Below are 20809 nucleotides of genomic sequence, written 5' to 3'. Positions count from 1 at the left end.
TGATAACAATAAACCACCATTTAACATTATATTAAATAAAGAAATAATGAGATATAAAACCTTTTATAACTCACAATTTATTAAAACAACATATTATTTTATTTTTATTAAAAATATCAACATGGACCATATCAGAGCCAAAGGAATAACTTTCCAAATCAACCCATCAAATTTGTTAAACTTAAATCCAGCCCACCAACTAAGCAACCCCCCTATTGACCCAGGCGCCACCCACTGGACCCCACCAATTCAGTAAATTGGCCCAAACCTTCCAAACTGATGAGCACAGCAACAACACAAGATCAACTGATTCAACTTTTGAATTACAGAAAATACAATTGATGCTAGCATTCATGCTAAGAATCCCAATTCTTTGTAAATAAGCAACTGTTTAGACCCTTCCATTCTAAGCCAACCATCCAAAGAATTGAGCTTTGGGAAGAAAAATGTTAGGCCATAAGAGGGATGGAACATCATATATACAATCATGCTTATAATGTGGGGAGTGGTTTTGCTACCAAAAATTATTGGTTAATTCAGGAGTGTCACGTGATCATATTTCTGACCAATTATAAAATCCTATGCCCCTTTATATTTCTTAATTATGAAATATAAAATCGTGAATTTCACTTTCTTCACCAATCAAAATACAGAGAATCACGTGAGTGTATCCTAACACCAACCAATAACTTCTCTTTTTATACCGTCATTGAAGCTTCGGTCACTTCCAGTCGCTTATGTAGCCTAATGAAAACGTGACACATGTTTCTTGAATAGTGTAAAATTAACAAAGAAATGACATTATCTCACCTTTTTATTCTCTACCCTTTCTCTCTTCATTTTCTATTCCACTCTCGCTCTTTTCTCTCTTTTTCGAAAAATTCTTTAGTGCAGATAGATACATGTGATATGTCAAATGGTGACTTCAGCCAATCAAATATCATGATCTCTCATGTTCTCTCGTTATCGTCCAACTTAAATGTAGGCCCATTCTTTCAACCAATGAGAAGAGAAAGGTACACGTAGCACCTACCTATGTGCACCCAAAAATTTCTGATGGACCCTCGATCGACTGAGAATGTGTAGTGGTCTTGCCGAGGGTTGGTGTAGTCGATTCGAGAGTGGTGCCAGAGGAAAATTGATGGCTGGAGGAAAATCGAGGGTTGGTTTCAGGGCTAGGGTTTCAAAACCACCACCACCACCACCACCATTACATTCTCGTAAGCCCTCTTCCTCTCTCTCTCTCTCTATATATATATATATATATATCCTCAGTTTCTTGGTCACTCTCTTTCTCATCTCTCTCTCTCTCTTTCTTTCTCTATGTTGGAACTTTTAACTTGATATATTAGAATGTGAATGTGTTGATGCCAGAGTTTGAATTTTATTTTGTGCCCATTAGTACGCTTACATGTGGATGTAAAAAACAAAAATTTCAAACAGAGCAATCAAATTAAGGAAGATCAGATTTTCTAGAGGAATAGAGAACTCTTCTAGGACATAATTTAGCTCTACCCCAAGATTGGGTTTATGTAACCTCCTCCATCAAATTCAATTTTGATCTCATCTCAGATCTTCGCCATGTATGACATTTGTTTAGTGGGTTTGCTGCTTTGTTCTTTGGATTTGTTTCCTTTTCTGTTTGCTCTGTATACATGATGTATAGATAATATATATGTACAAGGTTAATTACATTTGTAATCTTTAAATATGAGATTTGTGTATTTTGATCCCCTATGTTTGAACTGTGTCAATTTAGTCCCGAATACATAAAAAAAAGCTTCAATTTGGTCTATATGTGTAATTTTAGATATTAAAATGAGACAGATCACATATTTTGCCGTCAAAGCCCTAGGTCAGATCTCCCTCTCTATATTTCTTAAAATCTAGAGATGATGATACCAGGTTTGAGTGCCCCAATTTAAAAAAAATCATATATATATATATATATATATTCCTACATATGCCATAAGGTGTATGTGTGCGCTCGATGAATTTCTATATGATCTGCTTCTTCAATCTTTATGTCTTGTTCTGCTTATCTACATATTGTGATCTACTCATCATTTTTCTTTCAATCACTTTAGTTGTTTTTAATTGCTATCTAGTTGATATCCCTCGTCACAAACCCTCATCAGTATGATTCTGTTTGTATGTTTATGTATAATTGTTTTGACTATGTGAAAAATGTGTACAATAGTGTGTGTGTGGGGGGGGGGGGGAGGGGGGGAATGGTGCTGTAAAGCATTATGTATATCAAAACTTGGTTGGTTCCACAAGATATAAGTCCAAAATTTATACCTTTGTTGGTTCCACAAGATATGAGTCTAAAATTTATAGATTTCAAGTATGTATATCACACCTTTGTTGGTTCTAAAAGATATAAGTCCAAATTTATAGACCAAAAATTACTGTACCATTCTTCTATAGAGCTTTACATATATACATAAATATATATGTACACACAAATGTACACACCTTAGTTCTACAATGTTTTCAAGTTTGTATTGAATTATACAACCCTCTTGAGTTAGTGGGTTCAGTTAAATTTCTCTAGACTTTGAAAAAAAGTTTTAAATATATTAGATTTTATTATGCTAAATAGGTGCTAGGCAAATGTGAACCCTCTAATTTTTTATTATTTTTCATTGGAACCATCTTACCCTCTATTTGGTTTTGATGATGGTGCCATAAGTACACATCAATGCTTCGTGAGTCTTCTTTTTTCCTTTTTGGGTGTTGTTTAAAGTGTGCAACCCCTTAAGTAATTATTAGCCTTTGGATTACAAACAATTGATCAAGACCATTGAATTGTTTAATGGTAAAAAATTAGGAACCGGGGCAACCGGTTAACCCTCATATTTCCTCCCACTTCCCTCACTCTCTCTATTTTGTCTCTCCCTCTTCTCTTCCTCTATGTAGCCTTTGATTTCCATTAACAATAATAAGCCCTTACTGGGTTTCATTGTTGAATCTATGTATAACCATTGATTTTTAGCAACAACGGAACTGCAAGCCTTTGTTGGGTTCCATCGTTGCAGTGAAGGCGTTCTCTCCAACTAGATATCAGGTATGGAGCTCTCTCTCCCTCTCTCTCTCTCTCTTCGCCCACTTGACTTCAGCAATTTTCCTTCGACCAAACCCTCATCCTAACTTCAACTCCTCTATGATTCCCTCAACCCGAAACCCCTCCATCTGCAACAATAACCTCTCTCTCTTTCTCAATCAATTTCTGGGGAAGCCCTAACTCTCTCTCTCTCTCTCTCTCTGAATCGATTTTTGGCATGCGCTAACTCCCTCTTTCTTTTCATGACCGATCGATTTCCCCATCTCCTTCACACTTCTAAAATGAATTCTATTTCTGCTTCTTGGAGCCATAGTTTTATTTTTGTAGTTACTTGATGTGGTGTTTTAATAATTCACACACACACACACATGCACACTTGCATTGGAAGTTCTTTTTTTTTGTTTTTTGTTTTTGCTTTCTGTTAATTTTATGGTTTTGGGTATGTTTTGTTTCATCAGAAAGTTGCATAATTTGGACTTGTGTAGTTGTCTGGATGATTTCAGATTTCATACTATTCTGTAGATAATCTTTGGTTTTGGGTGCTATTTGAATTACCATTTTGTCCCTGAAATTATGCTCTCGTGAGGCTCACGGGTGCCATTTCTGTCAAAAAATTTAACTAGCATTATCGATTGGACTAAATAGAGATAAAACTTAAAATTTAGAGTTAAAATCAAGTTAATTGCAATTACAAGAACAAAATTGACACAAAAGGTAGAGTACATGGACATAGAATTTACCTAGTGCCAACCAACAAAAAACTTGAATTCTTGGTGGAATAATGGTTTATGCAATTGATGCAAAAAGACTTAAAACTGTTAACTAACCATCATTTTCAACCCTCCATTGTAATGAATCAACCTTATTACTGCTTGAAACAACACTCTCCAATAGAGAATGTAATACTCAATCAATTTTCAAACAAGTCTGCCACTCTTTCCACTTTTTGAGTAGATAGCAAAATGAGACGTGGAAAACACTGACTCAAAGATGAATTTTCAAACCATACATTAGACCAAAAATTAATAGATTAGGCAGAACCTACATTCAACCTGAGGTTACTTTGTCACAAATCTTTAAAGGTGCTCTGTTCAATCCACAAAATATTATTTTACAATTTTTCATAATGACATAATATAAAGGGCAAATTACATATACCTCCCTTGAGGTTTGGCTAAATTACAGATACCCCCCTGAGGTTTCAAAAATTACATCCCGCCCCCTAAGGTTTGTATTTTCATAACAATTTGCCCCATGAGGTTTAAATTTCATAACAAATTATCCCCTAATTTGTTATGCAAATATAGCATTCAGAGGGGGAATTTGTAATTTCTCAAACCTCAGGGAGGTATTTGTAATTTAGCCAAACCTCGAGGGGGGTATATGTAATTTGCCCTAATATAAAATAAAAAATAAAAAAAAGGTTTGACGACTTCTTTTTGTGGAGGTAAAGAAAAAGTGACAAAAAAACTGTGCCTATATTCCCTTCACAAATCCAAGATCCAAACCCAACCTTAATTAACATGTGTGTATGTGTAGATGTAGTATGATTGATGATTAGAAAATTTTTCAAAGAAAACATATTTGTTGTCTTAACATGGATTTTATTCACATGGATGGTGAAATTGATGAGAATTGTGTAAAATTAGATGCATTTCCCTTTTTGTCAACCTTAAGTTATCCTACAAAATGATGGCTAATTGAGGGCTAAAACATTCAAAATTTCAAATATGCTGATTTGAAAATGTTTTTAAGTCGAGAGTACCAAACTTTGAGAATTTGGTGGTGAAGTTGCAACACATCCCAGCCCAAATTTTGCAACAAATCAAATATGAATGTCAGGATTAAATCTTCTCAGTTTCATGGAGTCAAGCCTTCTGCTTCTAATAGCTCGATTTGTAGTGATTGGAATATCCCCTTAGATGTTTTTGAGTATTAACTATTAGATTTATTTTGATTGATTGTAGTTTGAGTTTTTTTCTCTTGTAATAGAAGGTATGTCTTGTTGATTTACTAATCTGGTTTTTGGTAATGAACTCTCACTTACCATACAAAAAACACTCAGTTAGCATCATTAATTACCAATAAACACCTCTAGCTACTTTTGTCTATTTTCAAGGAGATAGCATAGCACAAACAGTCTTGGAAAACACTCCCTCAAAGATGAACTCAAAATATGGGCAACCTTTAGTTACAATGCAAAATGATGGCTATTTGAGGATGGAGTTGCTAAGAATTCATTTCTCCAAATGATGGTAGAAGGTGCATCCCAACCAGGTTCTATTCAAAAACCCTAAAACACAAAATTTGACTAAGTTCTATTACATAGCAGCAGCATTATTGTAGCAGGTTCTTTCTATTCATCGAAAAACATCACATTCCTTTTATTAGCTTCCAAAATCAATTCAAAGTGTCTGCAGTAAGACTTTGACTGTAAACCTTCCATCATTTTCTGCCTTCCATTATGCTGAAGTCAGCCTTGTTACTGTTTAAAACAACATTCTCAATAACAAAGTAGAACTCAATTTTCAATTTCCAATTTTCACACACTTCATTAGAGATGAATATTCAAAGTGTCACGACCCGAACCCGCCCCTATGGGTTAAGGCCATAACCGGCCAGTAATCAAGAGATTACCTACGGCCTCAAACCAATTAAAACAAAACTCATCAGAGTAAAAGGGCCAAATGGAAGCAAATTTAAAACTTTGTCTATAGAGCTGTGCTTATATGCACACCATAACATTCCAAACATTTATATGTTAATAACTCACATCAAACTATGAACTAACACAGAACACCGTACAAACAGGATCATACAAGTTTCAGTCAGTCGAACCCAAGACTTATACACAAAAATAGTCTAATGCTTTCGCCATCATAACAAAACTATTAACAAAGGACGAAGGCGAAGACAGTCTCGTGCGTGAGACGTTTCAAAACTTTGACTGTCTCTCATAATTTCACCGAGGCTGGTTCTCGATGTCCCTTGGCTCACCTATATGTACATGAATGAGCGTGAGCGAAAGCCCAGTGAATAATATCAAATAAGGAAGATGCATAAGCAATCTTTGAAACAGTTATAGCAAACGGCCTTTGGCCCAATCACTCGTATCAATCGGCCTTCGGCCCAATCATTTATGTCAATCGGCCTTCGGCCTAATCGTTTATGTCAATCGGCCTTCGGCCCAATCATTCGTGTCAATCGGCCTTCAGCCCAATCATTCGTATCAATCGGCCTTCAGCCCAATCATTCTTGTCAATCGGCCTTCGGCCCAATCATTCTTGTCAATCGGCCTTTGGCCCAATCATTCGTGTCAATCGGCCTTTGGCCCAGTCATTCGTGTCAATCGGCCTTTGGTCCAATCATTCTCGTCAATCGTTGTCCACCATTCAAATTAATGAACTTACAAAACTTACATAGAAGTAAACAGTTGGACAACAACATAATTCAAATATCTTGTTAAGATATTACTCACAGTGATCGGCTTGTGGATTTGCCCTGGAGCTTGACCCTACACATCATATAGCACATATGGGCCACAAACGATTCAATCCGTTCTTTAATTCACATATTCCTCTTTAGGCTTTATTCTTACCTCTTTAATTCAATTACAATGCGTAATGCATGCCTAAGAGTGCTTGCAAGTGAAAGAGAACGGAAAACGAAACACAGAATACACTTTAAAAATTTCAGAAAATAGGGTCCCCGCTCGAGCGTGGGATTCCCCGCTCGAGCGGACCCATTAGGTCTGCAAAAGTACTGGTTGTATCATTTTTACGCTCGAGCGTAAACTCAGACGCTCGAGCGGAAGTTCATCCTACATAGCTCCCCGCTCGAGCGTGAACTTCTCCGCTCGAGCGGACACTATGCCTGCAAGAAAATACTGGGAGCTCCCGCTCGAGCGGCAGTTCCCCCACTCAAGCGGACATAAAAAATTCTGGGTTTTACAGGATGGTTCTTGAGCTCGAATTCAACACTTTAACCAACATTTCTTGCATGCCATGGCTCAAATTTCACTTATATTTATGCTAACATGATACCAACATCAAATTACAACATTTTGAAGGTCAATTCCATAAATCAAACACATGCATGGCTCATTTTCCACCAAATTCATTACCAACATTACAATTTCCTGTCTTCAACACTTACACCTTTGTGAATGGCACATGCATGTGACATATAACCCTCATTCTCAACTTATGTGATGAAGAGATGGTCAAGAGCATGATCTTCAACTAAAACTTACATGGATCAAATATTTGGTGCTCAAACATGCAAATTCAAAGTAATTACATACATGCATGCCTCTATTGCCTTTAAATTCACCAAGACCAACTCAATACATGCTCTTTCTCATCATTCAACTTTGAATCTACAAAACACAAATTGAAATTCATGAGTCAAGGGTTGATCAGTCACCTAGGAGCTTCAAACACCCAAGCTCTAGTCAATTCTTGAGTTAAATCTTCAAATTTCCAAACCTTGAGCCAAGATTATACAATTCTCTCCCTTTCTCTCTCTATAGCCGACCCTCTCTCTATTCTAAGGCACAAATCTAATTTTTGAGCTCAAATGAGGGAATTAAGTGTAGTGCCCTTCTTTACATAAATTCCACTGATGCAAATTTTTAATATTAAATAACTTGAGCATTATGACATCAATTAAATCTAATAAATTTGATCCGAATCAATTTTCAATTAAATTTCACCGTAGGCTTTAAAAATTACGCTAATCACTAAGGCGTAATCAATTTCTGGTTCTGTGGTCGATAAGGCCTTCAGTTTAATTTCCAAACAGATAATCAAACAGATATTCCTACGGTGAACAGATAGAAATTCAAAACCACATATTTTCACATAATGGTGCACAAAATCACATTAAACACATAATCATGGTCATATTAAGGACTAATTAACATATTGCGGAACAGGGATATCACAGTCTTCCCCCCTTTAGGAAGTTTGGTCCTCCAAACTTATTTTACCTTCGTCGGGAAACAAATGTGGATAGCGTAGTCGCATTTTTCTCCTCTTTTTCCCATGTAGCATCTGTCCCATAATGTTCTTTCCATTCCACTTTCACCATTGGGATGGACTTGCTTCTCAGTTGTTTCACTTGTTGATCAACAATTCGTTCTGGCCATTCGGCGTATTCCATATTTTCATCAATAGCTACCTGGTGATAATCAATCACATAGAACAGGTCTCGGAGATAACCTCTCAACATCGACACATGAAACACGTTATGGATTTTTTCGAATCCCGGTGGCAAAGCGACTCTATAAGCAACTGGACCAAGCCTTTCCAAAATCTAAAACGGCCCAATGTAACGGGGCAATAACTTGCCCTTCTTTCCAAACCTGACTTAGCCTTTCATTGGGGACACACGGATAAACATGTGGTCACCGACGTCGTACTCAAGAGGTCTTCTTCGAACATCTGCATAATTGTTTTGTCGGTCCTGAGCTGTTTTGAGCCTTTGCTGAATGGTTTTGATCTTTTCAGAAGTGTCTTGCACAATTTCAGGCCCAAGTAAAGCTCTATCCCCGACTTCTGTCCAACAAATTGGTGATCTACACCGCCTACCATACAAAGCCTCATACGGTGCCATACCGATGCTGGAGTGGAAGCTGTTATTGTACGTAAATTCTACAAGTGGCAAATAGTCTTCCTAACTCCCCTAAAAATCTAAAGCACACATTCGAAGCATATCTTTCAAAGTCTGTATTGTTCGTTCTGATTGCCCATCTGTTTGTGGGTGGAATACAGTACTGAACCTTAGCTCTGTCCCTATAGCTTCCTGTAAACTTTTCCACAATCTAGATACAAATTTTAGATCTTTATCCGACACAATAGATACCGAAACTCCGTGTAAACGGACAATCTCATCAACATAAATGGTAGCCAGTCTATAAGCATTAAACGTGGTTCTAACTGGTAGAAAATGTGCAGATTTAGTCAGTCTATCAACTACAACCCAAATAGAATCCATACCTCGAGAGGTCCGAGGTAGACCAACAACGAAATCCATAGTCACATGTTCCCACTTCCACTCAGGAATAGAGAGAGGTTGAAGTAGACCGCCTGGTTTCTGATGTTCAGCTTTGACTTGCTGACACTGAAGACATTTGGACACATATTCTGCAATCTCTTTCTTCATTTTAGGCCACCAATAGGTTTGTTTCAAATCCCGATACATTTTATTGTTACCCGAATGCATAGCAAACACAGATCTACGGGGTTTTAGATCTTCATCTAAAACCCTCTTCTTTAGTTCCGGAATATCTGGGACACACATTCTGTTCCGAAATCTCAACACTTCATTCTCAATGCCAAACTTTGCTTTCGGACTTGTCTCAAATTCATCAATCACTTTCTTGAGGAATTCATCCTCTTTCTGCTTCTGCTTGATTTGGTCAATGATTGCCGGCTCGGCTGTAATAACGGCTATCAGTCCGCCCTGTTCACACATTACCACTTCAATTTCAGATTTTTCAAAATCTTGCAAGATCCCTCTCTGTTCAGTAAACAAACAAGCCATACTCCCCGTTGATTTTCTACTCAAGGCGTCAGGGACTGTATTAGCTTTCCCGGGGTGTTACTGAATCTCCAGATCATAATCCTTTATCAATTCCAGCCATCTCCTCTGCCGCATATTCAACTCTTTCTATTTGAAAAAGTATTTCAAACTTTTGTGATCCGTGTAAACTTCACACTTTGCTCCATATAGATAATGCCGCCATATTTTCAAAGCAAAAAGAACTGCGGCCAATTCTAGGTCATGTGTTGGATAATTCTTCTCGTGTGGCCTCAACTGTCGGGAGGCGTAAGCAATAACTTTTCCGTTCTGCATTAACACACAACCCAAACCTTTATAAGACGCATCACTGAAAATTACAAAATTCTCCGTACCTGAAGGTAGTGTCAAAATTGGTGCAGTGGTCAATCTTGTTTTCAATTCATAAAAGGCTGATTCTCTTTCATTGTTCCACTCAAAAGGTTGCCCCTTGCGTGTCAGTTGGGTAAGAGGCACAACTATTTTTGAAAAATCTTTCACAAACCTCTTGTAGTACCCAGCCAAACCCATAAAACTGCGGACTTCTGTTACATTGGTCGGTGTAGGCCAATTCACAATTGCCTCTATTTTCTGTGGGTCCACTGAAACCCCTACCTTGTTGATCACATGCCCTAAGAAAACAACTTCATCCAACCAAAACTCACATTTCTTTAGTTTAGCAAACAATTTCCTTTCCCTAAGTATTTGCAGGACAGTTCTCAAATATTGTTCATGTTCAAGTCTATCTTAAGAGTATATCAAAATGTCATCAATAAAAACCACAACAAATTTGTCAAGGTAGGTTTTAAAAATTCGGTTCATTAGGTCCATAAATGCTGCCAGAGCATTAGTCACTCCAAATGGCATAACAAGAAACTCAAAATGTCCATACCTCGTTCTGAATGCGGTTTTCTCAACATCTTCCGCCTTTACCTTCAACTGATGATACCCGGATCTCAAATCAATCTCAGAAAACACCTGTGATCCCTGCAGCTGGTCAAATAGGTCATCAATACAGGGTAAGGGATATTTATTCTTTATTGTTATCTTGTTCAATTCCCGATAGTCGATACACAAGCGTAGGGTTCCATCTTTCTTTTTCACAAACAACACTGGTGCACCCCATGGTGAAGTGCTAGGTCTGATAAATCCTTTGTCGAGCAGGTCTTGTAACTGTTCTTTCAATTCTTTCATTTCAGCTGTAGCCATTCTGTAGGGAGTTTTAGAAATAGGCTGGGTGCCTAATACAGTTTCAATAGTGAATTCTATCTCCCTGTCCACCAATTCCCTTGGTAGTTCATTTGGAAACACATCTGGAAATTCTCTAACAATAGGGATATCATTCAATTCAGCATTTATAGTTTGTTCAGACAACACATAGCACAAATAACCCTGACACCCTTTCCTGATCAATTTACATGCTTTCATTGCGGATATCAAATAAGGTGGAGGCACTACCCCGTTACCTACAAACATAATTTCTTCTTATTCTGGTGATCTAAACACAACCCATTTTGTCACACAGTCAATGGTGGCACAATATTTAGTTAACCAGTCCATGCCCAGAATTATGTCAAAGTGCCTAAAGTTCAAGGGTAACAAGTCCACATATAGAATGGCATTTCCAATTCGCATGTCACAAAAACGATAGACATATTCACTCAATACAGATTCCCCAGATGGAGAAGGCACACATAGTAGATATGGCAATAATTCTAGAGATCTACTCAGTCTAGATGCAAATGCACATGTTACAAATGAGTGTGTTGATCTAGAGTCAATTAACACAAAGGCATCCTGATTACATATAGAAATGGTACCTGAGACAACTGCGTTGGCATTCCAGGTATCACCCGGAACAAGCGCAAAGACTCTCCCTTGTCTCATGGTATCTCTGGCAGGAGTAGATCTCGTAGCATTTCCTGGTTTTGGGATTGATGATGTCGAATTAGCAGCAAATTTTTCACTGTTCTGTTTGCAATCTCTGGCTATATGCCCCTGTTTACCACAATTAAAACAAGCTCCTGACACACGGTAACAAACCCCACGATGCCTGTTACTACAAATAGTACACAATGGAGTTGTATCTTGGGAAGAATTAGAAGTATTCGAGGAGCCCGTATTTTGCTTCTTTGAAAAGAAGCCCTGCCTTTTACTACCCTTCCAGTCAGTTGTCGGTTTAGTTTGTCTAGCTATATTAGCTTATGACATTATGGCCCTGTCTAGTACCCCAATGTAGGTTTCCAGCTTCAAGACATTCACCATCTCTAGAATGTCGCTTCGAAGCCCGCTTTAAAAATGTCTCGCCTTCTTATAATCTGTATCAATCACGTGTGGCGCAAACCTGGCCAATTCAGTGAATTTGGCCTCATACTCGACTACAGTCATACTGTCTTGCTTCAGTTCCATGAATTCTGCCACCTTCCTATCTCGGACACACTGCGGGAAGTACTTGTCATAGAAAATTTTCAAAAATTTTGCCCAATCAGCATCTTTGTAATTCTCACGCATTAACATCCACCATCTTCTTGCTTCGTTTTCTAGCATAAAGGTGGCTAGAAGCACTTTCTGTGTCTCCGAACATGGGAACACTTCAAATAGTTTTTCGATGCCGAGGACCCAAGCTTCAGCTTTCAAAGGATCTAATCCACCATGGAACTATGGTGGTTTCATTTTCTTGAACTCTTTGGTGAGAGCTATGGTCCGGTCATCATTCTGATTATCTGGCACAGGAGGTGTCGGAGGTGGAGGTGGGGGATGTGGCTGCTGCCACTGTTGTTTTCATTCCTGTTGTTGCCTCAATGTCTCTACCATTTCCTGAATCAGTCTTTCCACTCTATCCAGTCTAGCAGTAGAAGAGTCCTCTATCTCATCACCTCTTGTTCTCACCATCTGATTAAACTTGCATTATACTTTATACAAAAGATACATAGGTATGCATATACTAAAGAGCATACATAATCAAATGATTTGAAATGCAATTAGTTCACAAACTTATAACACATAGTTGTTCACATTTAACAGTTACGCGTATTCTTGATGCTTTCAGATTCATACTTAACACATGAATGCATCCTAGATCTTTTCTAGACGCTTATCGCTCTTCTGGATAAGTGTGTGAGTTATTAACTCGTACTCTGATACCACTCCGTCACGACCCGAACCCGCCCCTATGGGTTAAGGCCATAACCGGCCAGTAATCAAGAGATTACCTACGGCCTCAAACTAATTAAAACAAAACTAATCAGAGTAAAGGGGCCAAATGGAAGCAAATTTAAAACTTTATCCATAGAGCTGTGCTTATATGCATACCATAACATTCCAAACATTTATATGTTAATAACTCACATCAAACTATGAACTAACACAGAACACCGTACAAACAGGATCATACAAGTTTCAGTCAGTCGAACCCAAGACTTATATACAAAAATAGTCTAATGCTTTCGCCATCATAACAAAACTATCAACAAAGGACGAAGGTGAAGACAGTCTCGTGCGTGAGACGTTTGGGCTGACTCCTCAAAACTTTGACTGTCTCTCATAATTTCACTGAGGCTGGTTCTGGACGTCCCTTGGCTCACCTATATGTACATGAATGAGCGTGAGCGAAAACCCAGTGAATAATATCAAATAAGGAAGATACATAAGCAATCTTTGAAACAGTTACAGAAAACGACCTTTGGCCCAATCACTCTTATCAATCGGCCTTCGGCCCAATCATTCGTGTCAATCGGCCTTCGGCCCAATCATTCTTGTCAATTGGCCTTTGGCCCAATCATTCGTGTCAATCGGTATAGCGATCCCGATTTTACCTTCATTGTTTAATTATAATATATGACAACTTTTCAAAGATTATGCATGATTATACTAGATTCATCTCATTAGTAAGATACATGTACATCTATTAGATGGTGACTAATCATTGATACCTATTTATACAATGTATAGAAGACTAATGCTAATACATTGAATGTGATGGATTTATTATGAATGAATCTTAGAGATGCATTATGTTTCTATTATGAATATGTAAAATACATTAATCTATCTAATGAATTCATTAATATAGAAGATGCATTATGTATCATGAATGTATGAGATACATTAATCAATTTAATGAAATTCATTGAATGAATAACTTGAGAGTTTCTCTCTCTCGACTACATCTTCTCTCTATAAATACATCTAGTTCTAGTGATCTTCTACCCTAGTTCCTTTGTATTGAGTGTGGAGCTTCCCTTGATCTTCATTTTAATCTGAAAGTTTGGCGATTTGGAGCACTTTGGTTTTTGGCCTTCATCTTCTCCATTTGAGGTAGGGATTTCTTTGTTCTTTTTCAATACTCCGTCTATAGATAGACATGTGGTAATTTTGTATTGCATGAAAATCATATCCGTGTTGGATTTGTTTGAAAATCATGAGGGGAACCTAGGGTTGGTTGTTTGAGAATGGTTTTGTTATCATTGACTGTGGTTTGGACTAATTAGAGAATAAAATTAGCATGTTATTATTGAAAGAAGAGAAAGCCCTAAATTATATTTTGATTTGGTAAAATAAAAAGGGTTTATGGTTGAACAATGTTGGTAAATTTCTATTGTTAATATGAGTTGTGTAGAAGGTGTTAACAGTTAAAGGATTAATTATGGTATTGGAGTTATTTTGAAATGAACGTATTGAATCAAGTTGGGTTATGGCTTATTATCCATGGAATTGATTTTGTAAAATGAAGAGAATGTAATTGGTTTTGTGAAAAGGGAAAAGTGTTTTTGGAATAAGTGTTGGAACGTGTTGACTTGAAAAATTATGAAAGTTGATCTTGAAAATGGTAAATGAAATGTTAACTCTATGTGAGTCTCAGAAAATAAATTTGAGAATTGAACTATTGTATCATGAGTGTTGAATACACACATTTGGAGGTTTTATCTTTACCTATCGTACTAGTGTCGTTGTTGGGTTTAAGGATTGCTTGAGAGTTGAGTCTCTTTTATTAGGTGTACTGAATACATGCATCTAGAGGTTTTGTCCTTGGTCATCGGTGGAGGATGACATTGTTGTGTTGAATTGTGATGCATGCGTTACACTTGTGTTGGGTAAACATTATTGAATGGTTTATGTGTATGTATTACACTTGTTATTTATGCTTTGTTGTATTGAGGAATTTGTACATGATAATCGCTTATATACATTGTTTTGTGTGGGAGGAGATAGGGGATGTACTCCACGGTTTAGGGGAAGATAGGGGATGGACCTCTAAACCGGATTTTGTTTGGGAGGAGATAGGGGATGGACTCCATTAGCACCACTATATGTGTGCTTATTGATATTAGAAGTGTTTTTGTTTGATATTGATACAGCACTAAAATGTGTATCATTTGTGAAGTATAGAAGTGTTTTTGGTTACTCAACGGTTTAGGGGAAGATAGGGGATGGACCTCTAAACCGGATTTTGTTTGGGAGGAGATAGGGGATGGACTTTATTAGCACCACTATATGTGTGCTTATTGATATTGGAAGTGTTTTTACATGTTATTGATACAACACTAAAATGTGTATCATTTGTGAAGTATGGAAGTGTTTTTATTTGAGATTGATGCAGTACTAAAATGTGTATCTATTATGAGGTATGAAATGTTTAAAATGAGTTATTATCTCGCTTATCGCTTGGCGTATCCTTAGCTTACTGTGCATATAGCCGGTAGAGCAGAGTTTTAATTGTTATCGTCAGTATATCTAAGTATGTTATGGGTTGCGATGGTTACAGTTTTGAAAGGCCGAGCTGCCTCATTTGTGGATTATATACATGTTGATGATTTGTTATTTCCCTTTTATTTAAGGCATGCATGTATTGATATGCATGTATTGGAAACAAACCAAAATGCCATTTTGAGATTTTGGAAAGTGTGAAGGAAAATGGGGTATTTGTGAACATGTTTTCAAAAAAGGTCATTTTGTTGTAAGTACGGAAAATGGGGGAAGAGTAATGGGCTTGGTGAAATTGTTTTTATCTAAAACTGTTATAGTCATGAAAGTTTGGAAAAATGGGTAATAAAAAGGAAAAAAAAGGTGAACCGCTTATAGCGTCGAATGAAATGGCTGTTTTCGAAAAGTTCATACTTATGTATATTTTGTATAAACTGCCACATTACTATTCTAGTATGAGAATGAACATTCATGATCATAGCTATCTGTAAGTTGTTATTGTTGGAGATCATGTTGAGATCCCTACTGGACTATATGTTCATCCCACGTTGTTGAATCTTTTTCAGGTGATAGCCAGGATGTTCTACAAGGTTGGATTTTTTTTATTTGTTGGCCACGGGGCCTCTTTTGTGTTGACGAAATGCCATTTTTGTAAAAAGGGTTATACCCTTCTTCTTGACTTTTAATGATGTAAGCCCAAGGGCAATTTATTTAGTGTACTCATGTTATATTTACTTACATACGAATGAGAGCAATGTTATTCACTTCTACAAGTTGAATATACAAGTTTATTTCCGCATGTTATCTCTGAAATGGAATTAAGTAAATGAAATTGGTAATACTTTGAGTAATAAAAAGTGGGGCGTGACAATCGGCCTTTGGCCCAGTCATTCGTGATAATCGGCCTTTGGCCCAATCATTCTCGTCAATCGTTGTCCACCATTCAAATTAATGAACTTACAAAACTTACATAGAAGTAAACAGTTGGACAACAACATAATTCAAATATCTTGTTAAGATATTACTCACAGTGATCGGCTTGTGGATTTGCCCTGGAGCTTGACCCTACACATCATATAGCACATATGGGTCACAAACGATTCAATCTGTTCTTTAATTCACATATTCCTCTTTAGGCTTTATTCTTACATCTTTAACTCAATTACAATGCTTAATGCATGCCTAAGAGTGCTTGCAAGTGAAAGAGAACGGAAAACGAAACACAGAATACACTTTAAAAATTTCAGAAAACAGGGTCCCCGCTCGAGCGTGGGATTCCCCGCTCGAGCGGACCCATTAGGTCTGCGAAAGTGCTGGTTGTATCATTTTTACGCTCGAGCATAAACTCGGACGCTCGAGTGGAAGTTCATCCTACATAGCTCCCCGCTCGAGCGTGAACTTCTCCGCTCAAGTGGACACCATGCCTGCAAGAAAATACTAGGAGCTCGAAATCCCCGCTCGAGCGGCAGTTCCCCTGCTCAAGCGGACATCAAAAATTTTGGGTTTTCCAGGATGGTTCTTGAGCTCGAATTCAACACTTTAACCAACATTTCTTGCATGCCATGGCTCAAATTTCACTTATATTTATGCTAACATGATACAAACATCAAATTACAACATTTTGAAGGTCAATTCCATAAATCAAACACATGCATGGCTCATTTTCCACCAAATTCATTATCAACATTACAATTTCATGTCTTCAACACTTACACCTTTGTGAATGGCACATGCATGTGACATATAACCCTCATTCTCAACTTATGTGATGAAGAGATGGTCAAGAGCATGATCTTCAACTAAAACTTACATGAATCAAATATTTGGTGCTCAAACATGCAAATTCAAAGTAATTACATACATGCATGCCTCTATTGCCTTTAAATTCACCAAGACAAACTCAATACATGCTCTTTCTCATCATTCAACTTTGAATCTACAAAACACAAATTGAAATTCATGAGTCAAGGGTTGATCACTCACCTAGGAGCTTCAAACACCCAAGCTTTAGTCAATTCTTGAGTTAAATCTTCAAATTCCCAAACCTTGAGCCAAGATTACACAATTCTCTCCCTTTCTCTCTCTATAGCCTACCCTCTCTCTATTCTAAGGCACAAATCTGATTTTTGAGCTCAAATGAGGGAATTGAGTGTAGTGCCATTCTTTACATAAATTCCACTAATGCAAATTTTTAATATTAAATAACTTGAGCATTATGACATCAATTAAATCTAATAAATTTGATCCGAATCAATTTTCAATTAAATTTCACCGTAGGCTTTAAAAATTACGCTAATCACTAAGGCGTAATCAATTTCGGGTTCTGTGGCCAATAAGGCTTTCAATTTAATTTCCAAAGCAGATAATCAAACAGATATTCCTACGGTGAACAGATAGAAATTCAAAAATCACATATTTTCACATAATGGCACACAAAATCACATTAAACACATAATCATGTTTATATTAAGGACTAATTAACATATTGCGGAACAGGGATATCACACAAAGTGAAGTAAAATGCCCTAAATGAAGTTCCATAAATTATGGTATTGCATTCCCTTTTGTTTTCTTTTTTTCCCCTTACATATCTGTTGGGCTTGAAATAAATTTGGGCAACCTTTAGTTATGATGCAAAATGATGGTTAATCGAGGGCTAAAACATTTAAAATTCAGAATATGCTGATTTAAAAATGTTATAAGTTGAGAGTGCCAAACTTTGTGAAGTGCCCCCTCCCTCCATCTGAAGTGCCCATTTATTTGATGCATTTAATTAGGATCATACTATAGGTAAGTTATAGTCTAAATTAATGTTAGTTACGAATTATTGTGGTGTTTAGTTATGAACCATTAGGGTGGTGGGATTAGAAAATTATTAAATAAAAATTAGTTTCATCCTATTATGATTTTGATTAAGTCTCAAAGTGGTATTGTTACAACTATTGTAATGACTTTGGCTTCAATTATGACTTTAATTGGTGTTAGTTACAACCCAATGCGACTATGATCCGTATGAAAAGTATTTTTACATTATTATTTTTTGATTTTTATGATCTTCATTTTATATTTTTTTATTGTATATTTTGTTTATAATTTTAATGATAATTTTTTTAATTGTAATGCTTATTAAAATGAATATTTTAATACAATCTACATGCAAAACATTAATTTTTATGTTTGATTATATAGATTTTGGTCCCCTTTTAACCAGATTTGTGGATCTGCCACTGCCTTCTGCCAACCCGGATTCACATTGCGCATGACACTCAAACTGCTAATACGGTTGTGGCTGGTTGAGGTGAGTTAATAAATCCGTTTCAACTCCAATATTAAAATAGCACCTATGGGTACATAAGAAATGTATTGAATTCATTATGGACTTTCTGTTCAATATTGAAGGGGAGTTTGCAATGGTTTTGAGTGTAAAATGGTAGCAAACTTGGTAGTGTAGGAAGGAACTTCATGACTCCTCAATGATGAACTTCTAGAATGGCAGCAAACTTGGTGGTTTCTTGGCAATAGTTTCCCTATAACAGTTGTATTGTATTGACAATAATTATGATTGGATCAAAATGAGTTTTATTCTTCTTTTTGTTGTTTTGGTATTGTAAATGGCCACATGGGTTTTGACAATCTTGTTTGTTTGTTGATGTATTTTGTGTTATGCTATATTTAGTGTTCTTTACCAATTGATTGTGTGGTTGTGTTTTGATGTTGGTTTCTGTTTGAAAATTGGCTGAGATTACGTTAGGCTTGAGGCAAGAATGGCAACACTATAGACCATGATGTTTTTTACACCAATCAATTATTCAATTGATTACACATACAAGTCACAAGTCTTGGTCCAAATAGACTTTAGCAATTGGATTGATTATGCATACAAGTCACAATTCAAATTTGCAAGCCAATTTGTTAACTTGGGACCTTGTTATTAGTGTCATCAATTTGGAAGCCCATGGCCTGGTGTCAAGGTGTGCCCATCAAAGGGTCAACACCTTGATGCCTCACTCATTTGTGCTCTTTGGAGAGCCCAAAACATTCCCAAGAAGTTGGTGCAAGTGCAAGCCAAGGCCCAAGGCATGGTGCAAGACAGCCCAAGGCAAGCCATGAAGTAGCTGGCCACAGACTTGCCTACCCAGCAGCAACTTTAGGCCAATTTTTGGAGGGTCAAATGTAGTCTTTTTGCCTTATAAATTTTTATGTAAATACTTTAGTATTAAAGGTGTTTTGGGTTCAAGTATTATAATTTTTCTCTTTTTGTTGAACTTTTAAAAATTCATTATGACTCCTCAAATATAATGGATGTTTCTTCTTGCCAACTAGGAAATGGCTTAATAAGCTATATGAATGAGGGGGCACCCAAGTGTTGAGCCAAACTATTTGTGCCTTTAAAGTACCCGAACCTAGCCAATGGTAAGGCAATTTTTGTAGCACTTTTGGTGCATTGTTCAACTATTGTAATGCCTTATTTTGATCAATGAAAAGTTCATTTTGCCTTTAAATTGTGCAAAGCTTTTCCATTGTTCCTTGCTTTAATTTTAGCTTGTTGCTTGCTATTTTGTGGCTTCTCTCCAATCTTGTGGTTCATCAATGTAACTAATATTGTGTTTGCTTGTCTTTGAAAACCTTTTGAGCTTTATTAGAGGGCTAGTGAAGAGAGTTAACTAGCGTCACACACACTTACATATCTTTGACAAGGTTTCCGCATTGTCAGTGTGTGACACCTGACCAAACACTTGGATTTTGGCCTTTATTTGGATTATGGCCAATTGATTTCTACCAAGGCATGCATTTTCCAATAAATCTGCAAATTGATTGGGACCTTATTAGCCAATCGATTATATAATTGATTCGTTACGAGATAGTGGAAACACCAATCAATTGGCCAATCTATTTGGGAGCCCATGGCCATGACAAACATAAAAAAAAATGCCAAACTGTGGCTTTCCTGTGCAGATTTTTCTCGCCCCTGCACGGATAATAAGAGAGTGTTTGGGATAATCTAAATAAACATATTTTTTGATTTTTTACGAAAAGATGTGTAAAAAAATATAGAGGTGATGTGATAAAAAAAAAATAAAAAGATTAAAAAAAAAAAGTATGCTTTTATAGGTGATGCCAAATAGTTATATTTATACATAAATAATATATATATCTTTTAATTTTTTTTAATATAATAAGATTAAACCACTAAAACTATAAACTTACCATTCAATCATTCATTTATTCTCATGTTACATATTTTAATTTCGGAAAATTACATTGATAGTCCCTATATGTTACTCATTGTGTCATTTTGGTCCCTACACTTTTAATTAGTTCAAAATTTTTTTATTTTTTTTTTATTAGCAAAGAAAAGAGCTTTATTGATGAAACAGAAGGATTACATCAATAAAGAAAGGGAAAGAGGAGCCAGAAGTTGGAGAGGAACCAAATACAACAACCCCCCCAGAACATAAGAAACATAACAAGCAACTC

General features: G+C 36.6%; 1 long non-coding RNA gene across 2 annotated transcripts; it reads left to right on the top strand.

Annotated features, from left to right (window-relative positions):
- The first annotated feature begins 803 nt into the window (after positions 1–803).
- LOC114311618 (uncharacterized) lies at positions 804–19833 on the top strand. 2 transcript variants are annotated; one of them, XR_014335242.1, is made up of 3 exons: positions 804–1220; positions 18521–18629; positions 19655–19833. It is a non-coding gene; the product is annotated as an uncharacterized LOC114311618 (long non-coding RNA). The 2 variants fall into 2 exon arrangements; XR_014335241.1 differs by having other exon boundaries at positions 847–1220; positions 19267–19833.
- The last annotated feature ends 976 nt before the right edge of the window (positions 19834–20809 follow it).

The sequence above is a fragment of the Camellia sinensis genome, chromosome 7, assembly GCF_055761805.1.
Source record: "Camellia sinensis isolate YWXY chromosome 7, ASM5576180v1, whole genome shotgun sequence".
Lineage (NCBI taxonomy): Eukaryota > Viridiplantae > Streptophyta > Magnoliopsida > Ericales > Theaceae > Camellia > Camellia sinensis.
The sequence above is the reverse complement of the archived record's forward strand: the minus strand, read 5'-3'. Positions and strand labels throughout refer to the sequence as shown.